Below are 9,658 nucleotides of genomic sequence, written 5' to 3' on the forward strand. Positions count from 1 at the left end.
TCATGTGACTTAAAACTCAGGTAGGATGTTCAGTGAAATACCATTACCTTTATTTTCAAGTTTCATGAACTAGATCCATAAACATTCAGAGTTGTGAAGACATTTCAAAAAATTTAACCTTGGTTAAGGTCTTGATGTTGATTCCCTCAACATGGAGGGACATGGTCCATGTTAATTGTCCCTAAATGCCTCTTGACCATGGTCATGTTACCTCAAACTCTGGAGGATGTTCAGTAATACTTGATATACTTAATAGCCAAAATAAATTCTGAGTTATGATGACATTTAAAAAAAACAACCCTTGGTTAAGATTTTCCTGGAAGATTTTATGTTGACGACATAGCCGCCGTCGGAAAACGGGCGCCTAGTAGTCTCGCTCTATTGTGCAGGCGAGAAAACATATTTGAGTACTGAAATGAAACATTTTCCGCCATTTGCAAAGCAATGTACATCAACTCTCAGTGCGATGAAAATAAAAGAGTACATTTAGCAATTAGATGTATCAGTCGAAAAAGAGGGTTTCTGAATAAAGAGGCAACAAAAAGCCTGGTCCATGTATTTGTCACCAGTCGAATCGACTCCTGTAATAGCTTGCTATTTGATCTTCCCCAAAAGACATACACCGTATATAGATGCTGCAGAATATTGCAGCTAGGCTAGTGATGGTGATTGGCGATTTTTATTTACCTGATTGCTAAGAAAGCATGAATGCTTGTAAGCAAGCAACCAGAGGACCGACGGCTTAAGGTCCCCTCCGAAGGACCTGGTATTGAGGATTATTGCCTTACCAAAGGGCACTAGCGCACCAAGTGCATGGGAATCGAACCCGGGTCACTGGAATACGAATCCCCCGCTTAGTAACTCGTACTCCTAGACAACATAGCATTACCAGTACCCTGAAGAAATAACATTGGCTTTCTGTTGAAAAGCGCATCACATTTAAGATTCTTTGTTTAGTTTTTAAAGCTCAGCATTGCTTATCTCCATCATACTTGTCCAATTTACTAAATGATTACAACCCACCCCGTAACCTTCGATCAAGCAAACAAGTACTTCTTCAAATTTCCCAAAACCCACATAAGCTTTAATGGTAGCAGATCATTTGCTGTAGCTGGACCAACCCTTTGGAACAAATTACCCCTACATATTAGACAGGCATCCACTTATTCAACTTTCAAATCCTTACTTAAAACTCATCTTTTCCGAAACTCATAACTTGGTGTAGTATAGGTATTTATTATTAGGTAATAATTGTAAGTTTAAATATTAAGCAATTCTGTAATTCCCAAGTCTTTTTTCTTTGTTTGTAGTATGTGTAACCTTTATTGGAAAGTGCGTGGGGAAACTTTCAGTTTATATGCGCTATATAAGAGAAGTATTATTATTATTATTAAAGGAAATTAATCTGCACTAATTTTGTTACAAAGTGATTACTATCTACGCACTCGCTGTAATTATTTAGTTTGATACACATCTTGTTTAGAATAACAAACATTTCCCAGAAATGTTAAAATTTAGATAAAATGCATGAAATAAAAAAATGCGCTTCGCGCTCGCACTATTTTTTATAAGATTTATGAGATAATTATGCATCTATGTTGATTTATAAGAATTAAGATGTGACCAGTGACTATAATGACTACCCCTTCAAAGAAACAAACAAAAATCAACTTTGAGCGGCCGATCGGGGAAAACGTAGGTGAAAAAAATTCCGCCCCCCTGATGACGAAGGCTAGATCCGCCCCTGTAATTCCCCGACAAAAGAAAAGTATTAAAGAATAATGAGTTGCCCCTTCGGCTCATTATATTATAGTGCCTTACCATTGATCACTTAAATTACAAATCGCGTATCAGGTTATAATTTTCAGAAACCACTCGAATATATTATAGATCTCACCTTCTTGTAAATGTAGATTCACTGCCAGCTGCTCCAGGTGCGCGTTCTTCAAAGCCTGTAGTAAACCTTGGACCTGCTGTGCAACATGGGTTCTGCCTTTCCAGTTGTGCAGCATGAGAAGTATTTTTGATTTATGGCTTGGTTTATATCCATATCCACAATACTTTCTAACATCTTTTAAACCAAGTTCCTGACCAAAGCGAATGACTCTTTGTCTGTCAATATCCATGAGTGATGTTGCTAGTTTTTCAATCTTGTTGTCAGTTATTCCATCTGGAAAATTAGAGAGTATAGGCCCTATATTGCATTAGCTATTTTCCCCTAGATATGATTTGAAGAAATGACAAGAATCGCATACGGTAAACTTTACGGGTTGACAAATAAAATCTGAAAATTTCGGCATGATCATTTAACAGTTTGATACATATCACGACGGCTTTTCAGGTTTTGAATTATATTCATTTGATAATATCATATATTCCAACTAGTTGGTGTTGTTTGATCATGGACCTACCAGCATGGTTTGATACAAAATTAACATAAATTATTTTAAACAGCGTGCCTCAGAAAGAAATATCACATATAAGTGATGATTTGATTCGGTCTTATTGAAGATTGACTTCTACTAACATAACAAACATAATTCCGAAACCAAGAGAGTATTTACGAAAAGACTTGTCGGACATTTTATCTCACTAATCTTTTTACCCGACATGCGACAGTTACCATAGTGACAGTACTTCTCAGCCAATCACTGCCAAGAAACCATGTCAAGATACTAAAGCTTGTCTGACAACTTGTTAGATGAGACACTCCCCTGTTCAAAGGCATATCACATTCCCCGTAAGGATTTAAAAGATCCATATATATATATATATATATATATATATATATATATATATATATATATATATATATAAATAATGCTGAAGATAATGCTTTCATTGCCAATAAAGTTTCTATTGTTTCCTCGAATTTTTCGACAGTTTACACTGTAAACTCCTGAAGAAGACGGAGGACCATATCGATGTCACTTGATGATTGGGTGAACATCAGTATATTTTTATTTAATGCCTTAATGTGAAGTGAACATTGTAATGTACATTATTAGATTTTCGCCCTGCTCCTATAAAAGAGAAAAAAATCGTCATTAGAAGAAAAACACGCATAAAATGAAGGATCGAAAGTATCATGTTCTGATATAAAGAAAAACGATATCGATGAATTTGATAAAATATTGCCCAATGTCGATACGGATTTTGTTCATCAATGATTCATTTCACGACTCAGGGACCTGTTTCATAAAACTTATTATAATAAAAAATTTGCAATAACATTTAAATGCTACCAAAAATCCCTCAATCTGAATGGCTAAAATGAACTTGTTAAATAAATTGTGCACTTGTTATTATAGCGAGTCTTCATGAAACGCGACCCTAACGTACTTTGTAAGCCTACTATAGATATAATGTTTTCTCTTTTGTGAACAGATTTGATTGTCACAAGTTAGGATCTGATTTAAGGGGCCAATTTTACTTCAATATTTACCACCAGTTACAATCCAATTATAAGATAAAAATATCATAAAAAAAACACTTTCACACCTCGATATGGACGACCCATTTCAGTAATATTTGAATGCTGTCGGGTTGCGCTGGTTGATGACCGGGTGCCGAGGGCAGACGGTCGTGTTGTGTCCCGTTCTGACGTCGTAGAGCTAGACAGTCCTCCAACACCAAAGTGAAACACACCTGCTCTTGTTCGGTTGTCGATGGGGGAATCCGATGCATCCTTCTTATATTTAAAACCGGTTTCTCGCGGGTGACTAGGAGCGTTCTAAATATGAGAAGGATGTAGTAACTCCCATGTTCAAACTGTTAAATCATCTAACACCTGATCTTATATGCTCCAGGCTATGTACAAAAACTAGTTCATACTCATTAAGAAATATAGAAAGAACCCTACTTTAGATAAAATCGATTTTGTGTCTCGCCCACTTATGAAAATAACCAGAAATATCGTGATTTATGAGGGCAAGCAACAGAATTGTATAAAAACTTCATTGTGAAATGACTGGGATGGAATAACAGTTGTCTTATGAGTCTTGCACGTAAACGTTAAAGTTGACCTCAAAATGAACTATGACCCCGGGCTTTGACCATACCATGTGACCTCCCAACACAATAGCATGCATATTGGTTGAAAAGTGAAGTATGGTTGCAGAGTTATGTGTCATAAGAGAGTCTTGCACGGAAACTTTAACGTTGACCTTAAAATGACCTTTGACCTTACCATGTGACCTCCGACTGCAGCATGACATGCAGGTCTCATAATTACAGACAATTCAAGTGCTGGTGAAAAGTGACTTGCGGTTGCGGAGTTAGGTGTCATAAGAGAGTCTTACATGTAAACTTTAACATTGACCTGAAAATGACCTTTTACCTTACCACGTGACCCCCGACTGTAACATAACATGCAGGTCCCCTAAATACATCTACCATCCAAGTTTTGGTGAAAAGTGACTTGCGGTTGTGGAGTTAGGTGTCATAAGAGAGTCTTACATGTAAACTTTAACATTGACCTGAAAATGACCTTTGACCTTACCATATGACCTCCGACTGTAGCATAACATGCTGGCCCCTCACGTACATCTACCATCCAAGTTTGGTTATAAAAAGTGACTATCGCTTGCAGAGTTATGTGTCATAAGAGAGTCTTGCACGGAAACTTAAACGTTGACCTTAAAATGACCTTTGACCTTATCATGTGAACTCCGACTACAGCATGACATGCAGGTCTCATAATTACATGGACAGTTCAAGTGCTGGTGAAAAGTGACTTGCGGTTGCGGAGTTAGGTGTCATAAGAGAGTCTTACATGTATGTAAACTTTAACATTGACCTTAAAATAACCTTTTACCTTACCACGTGACCCCCGACTGTAAAATAACATGCAGGTTCCCTAAATACATCTACCATCCAAGTTTTGGTGAAAAGTGACTTGCGTTTGTGGAGTTAGGTGTCATAAAAGAGTCTTACATGTAAACTTTAACATCGACCTGAAAATGACCTTTGACCTTACCATGTGACCTCCGACTGTAGCATAACATGCAGGCCTCTCACGTACATCTACCATCCAAGTTTGGTTATAAAAAGTGACTATCGCTTGCGGAGTTAGGTGTCATAAAAGAGTCTTGCATGTAAACTTTAACGTTGACCTGAAAATGACCTTTGACCTTACCATATGATCTCCGACTGCAGCATATCACGCAGGTCTCCCAGTTCATATACCATCCAAGTTTCGTTGAAATGTGACTTACGGTTGCGGAGTTAGGTGTCATAAGGTGTGTGACGGACGGACGACATTTGGATCCAATTCAATTTCAATTCAATTTTATTGACCATTAAAAAGACATCAAAATATTGACAAAATAACATGATACAAACAAATTAATACAAAATATAACAGGTTACAAATTATTTAATGATCAGGACCCTTAAGAAACAAAACTGCTCATAGCCGGGGCCCTACAAATACACAAATATCATAACCAGTTAAAAAAAAAGGGTTATAAAATAAAAACACCCACCCACACATCATCACACAATGCAAAAACACAGAAGATAGAATTGAAGATAAGACAAAACTAATAAAATACAATCACAATTACAGGGGGTTTGGAGTTGTTTAAATAATAAGTCTCGCCTTTACCTCTGGTGGGTGAGACAAAATGTTTGAATTTGTTTTGTTGTTTTAAATTTATTTATTTTGTAACTTTGATTATTACAGACTTGATGAGAAACAACCTTGTCGGCTGATAGCACGTTTTTTCTAACCGTATTGAAAAAAAAATGTTTAAAATGTAGATAACCGATGTCAAACAGCTTAAGGCATTTAAAACACATGAAAATGGAGAATGACAAAGTTGCTATCAAGTATAAATCATTTATAGGACCTCCCTAGGTTTGCAGTTCTTTGAATTAGGAGTCATACCAATATCAATAGATTAATCAAAACATCATATTGATTAATTATGGACTGTTTCATTTGACATAATTTTTATTACGTTTGAGTTGCCCCGATTTTGATTTAATAATAATAATAATAATAATACTTATATCGCGCCAAATCCACGAAATTTGTTGTCTGTTTTTTCCTTTCTTATATGTACTGCACTTTTGAATGAAAGTTTTTTTTTAAATCTTCTTTAATCCTTATTTGAATATCACTATTGTCTTTATATTTCTACGGTGCACTCGTTGCAAGCTTTGCTTACTGAGTTTTCACATCCGATTAGAAGTTTTGAAATATATTGAATTGAATGGAATCATCTTGACATGACTTTGCAGAGTGCCGTTACTCACCCGGGGTTGTTTAGATGTTCCATTATTGGATCCTGTTCTCCAGCTAGAGGATGGGGGCTTGTAATGATATGAATTCATTGGTGCTTGTACTTTATTTGACTTATTTTCCGCCTGTTGTTTGTGTCTTCGTTTTCTCTTCGACGTTGTTGTGACATCAATCGGTTCTACCGGCGCGTCATAGTAAACATCATCATCGTCGCTGCTGTCCACTGACAAATTATTCAGGGCATCACACCACTCTTCCTCATCTTCTCCTAATTTCCTGCGTTTTCTAAATGGTTTTCCGAACCTCTCTTTTAAACTTTGTACTATTCCTGACATTGATGAACCGGTTGGTTAGTAGATACTTAGGGAATGATACGCTCATCTGATGATGTATGGACTGGAATCGATTACAAGAGAATTACCAAAATAAGAACCTGCATCAAACAGAAAAATTTATAACTCAGTGGATAATACAAGTGGGTACAATATTATTCATAGAGAAACATCACACATGTTGCGTGGTCGAAACAAGGGTGCTTTCAAGGTGGGAACAAGGGGGTAGGAAGGGGGTGGCACGTGTGTTGTTGACCATTCATAACGAAGAAGGTTGAAACAATAAAAGAATAAATAATAAGAGAGTAAATGTGTATACTGATACCCCTGTGCTACTATACTACTACTACTACTACTACTACTACTACTACTACTACTACTACTACTACTACTACTATTACTACTACTACAACACTGTAAAAAAAACGAAGTACTAATTTAGCACTTAAAGTGCTTGTAAAAAGACTGCACTTCGAGTGCCGATTTTCTAGTTTAAATTTGAAATATTTTATCAGAAGCACTATAAGTGCTAAATTAGCACTTCATTTTTTTAGTGTACTACACTACTAAGTACTGCCACTATTAATACTTCTATACCACTGCTACTACTAGTACTACTACGGCTACTACTATTTTTAATTCTACTACTACTACTACTACTACTACTACTACTACTACTACTACTACTATTACTGCTGCTGCTACTACTACTACTACTGCTGCTGCTGCTGCTGCTGCTACTACTACTACTACTGCTGCTGCTGCTGCTGCTGCTACTACTACTACTACTACTACTACTACTGCTGCTGCTACTACTACTACTACTACTACTACTACTGCTACTACTACTACTACATGTATGATGGTGGGCCCCACGTCTGCGCACCTAACAATTTGAGTTAAGACTTAACATGAATTTCTTCTTATTTCAAACAATCTTTTGGTTAATAGTGTTCCTTACATTATTAAGAGTAAGTGTACCAAATTTCTCATTAAAAAATGAAAGAAAATATAAGATTTTCTTGAAAAAACCTCGGGCAGTCAGATTGAAAAAAAAAATGGTACCCCATGTCTGCGCACTCATTCACTTTGTACACGATTCGGGGATTTTGATGACAAAGGCTGCATTTTGAGGCCGTCACATGAAATGCCCTGAATTCATTATTTTTCCACCATTTTGAGTCGGATATTTTAATGAATACCTGCCTATGTATTGCATGTGTAAAGTTCGTGCCCGTTGCGTATCTTCTTTTACTAGAATCGCGCAGATCCGCGGGTGCGCAGACTTGGGAGACCGCGCAGACATTGGGGAACTGACCATACTTTAATTCTACTACTACTACTTTCTACTACTGCTACGTGTGGGTGGCTTTTACCAGCAGTATAGTAGTATAGACATAGAATACAAGGACAGTTTTCTTTTCTTTTCTTAATTGTCCCTCGATCTTGACCCCACTCGGGGTATAATTATAAGAGCGTTAACGTAGATATAGGGGCCCTAAAAAATGTTCACCTAAATGAGATCTGTTCAGCCTTCCAAATACCATACCCGAGTCAATCCAGCTCAATCAAATCAGTGGAATGATTTTTTTTTTCACAGTAGCGCAGTGTTTAGTCAAGAATCATTAAACTCAACCGAGGCCGAAACAGAGGGCACTGCATGCCACTGATACAAATCATACCCGGAAATTATAAAATTCCATTCTAAAAACAATAAAATAGATCTAATATTGGGCAGAATTGTTGTAACATAAAGACGAGAACTGGAGGATCCAACAAAATTGATAGGATATTGCCGGGAAATTTCATATTTAATACTCCCAGATCTACAAGCAATGTCATTGCGAATATTTCAGTCAAATTTACACAGGTTCCGCCAATTAAATTGAAGCAAGGCAATTAAATTAAATTAAGTAAAAAGAAAACAAAAATGTTCTAGCAGACGGTGTATACTGTACATCCAGATCCAGAAAAAAAAACCCCGCTGGCATGGCTGGCTTGCCTTTAATCTGTTAATAGTTGGAAGTAAAAAAAAGGGTATAAGGTAATCATTGAATTGGGAATTAAGAAGATATAAGAATTACTTACTGATATAAAAAATGATACACTTCCGGTTTTACTGCCGAGGAACAACCCAATCAATGTTGTGCACTTGACCTCGAATTGGAGTCGCGTAGAGTAGCGTATTGTTGGAGAGCAAATTACACTATTATTGCGCACGTCCTGGCAACATATGCACGTACTATTTATCGATACGCTATGCGTATACATGTAGCTTAACGCGATGATATTATAGACAGGTGTTGTTGTCCTATCAAAAGCTCACTCCATCGTGACTAGATATTAGGGGCCTGTCAGGTTAAAGTAGCCACCTTTAGAAGTTTGTAGCTGTAAATAGTAAGCCAGGCAAAGCATATTACGATACAAACTAAATTAATCAATATTGTAAGAACTAAAAAACCAATACGCGTCTGATTCTAAGACTAGACAGCTGGGAATTCCCAGTGACCTCCCAGGCGCGGGGAGCGAATTTTTAAACCGTAGGATGGCCACTGAAAAATAATGAATTATTCATGAGTGGTTCGCGATCAATTAGTCTTTGATTCAAGGGTATAGGAGACCCTTATGAGCTTCTCTTCTTAAAATAATTAAAGCAATTGGTTGTTATTCCTAGTCACCCCTTTTGATTATAAAAATTAGTTTTTTATTTTGTTTTTCAAGTAAATTAGTGTTTTTGACGGAGGAATACTCGGATCTAGAAGCTTCTGATTAGAAATATGTCTGTATTTATTGACTAAATGTACAACGTGACGACAGTGGTGTTGTTCATATCTCTCCAGTCTCTCTCTCCTCCCATTTACACACACTCTTAAAACAAATCAGTCAAATTGACTAGACCAGTAGTCAGCTGGGAGCAACTGATATGGCAATCACTGATATTCACATTTCTGACATATATTCTAGTCAGAAATAACTCTTTTCTAGTAAAATATGACTAGAAAATAGTCAAATATGACTAGAATAACAGTTGCTCCCAACTGACCCTATTAACCAGTCATTTTTGATTGATTTGTTTTTA

General features: G+C 36.7%; 1 long non-coding RNA gene across 1 annotated transcript; it reads right to left on the reverse strand.

The window, feature by feature from the left end:
* Positions 1-6,494: 6,494 nt before the first annotated feature.
* LOC121423119 lies at positions 6,495-9,287 on the reverse strand. The gene is made up of 2 exons (XR_005971237.1): positions 8,668-9,287; positions 6,495-6,680 (listed from the first exon to the last, which is right to left on the reverse strand). It is a non-coding gene; the product is annotated as an uncharacterized LOC121423119 (long non-coding RNA).
* Between the last annotated feature and the right edge of the window lie 371 nt (positions 9,288-9,658).

Source organism: Lytechinus variegatus, chromosome 10, assembly GCF_018143015.1.
Source record: "Lytechinus variegatus isolate NC3 chromosome 10, Lvar_3.0, whole genome shotgun sequence".
In the NCBI taxonomy this organism is placed as follows: Eukaryota; Metazoa; Echinodermata; class Echinoidea; order Temnopleuroida; family Toxopneustidae; genus Lytechinus; species Lytechinus variegatus.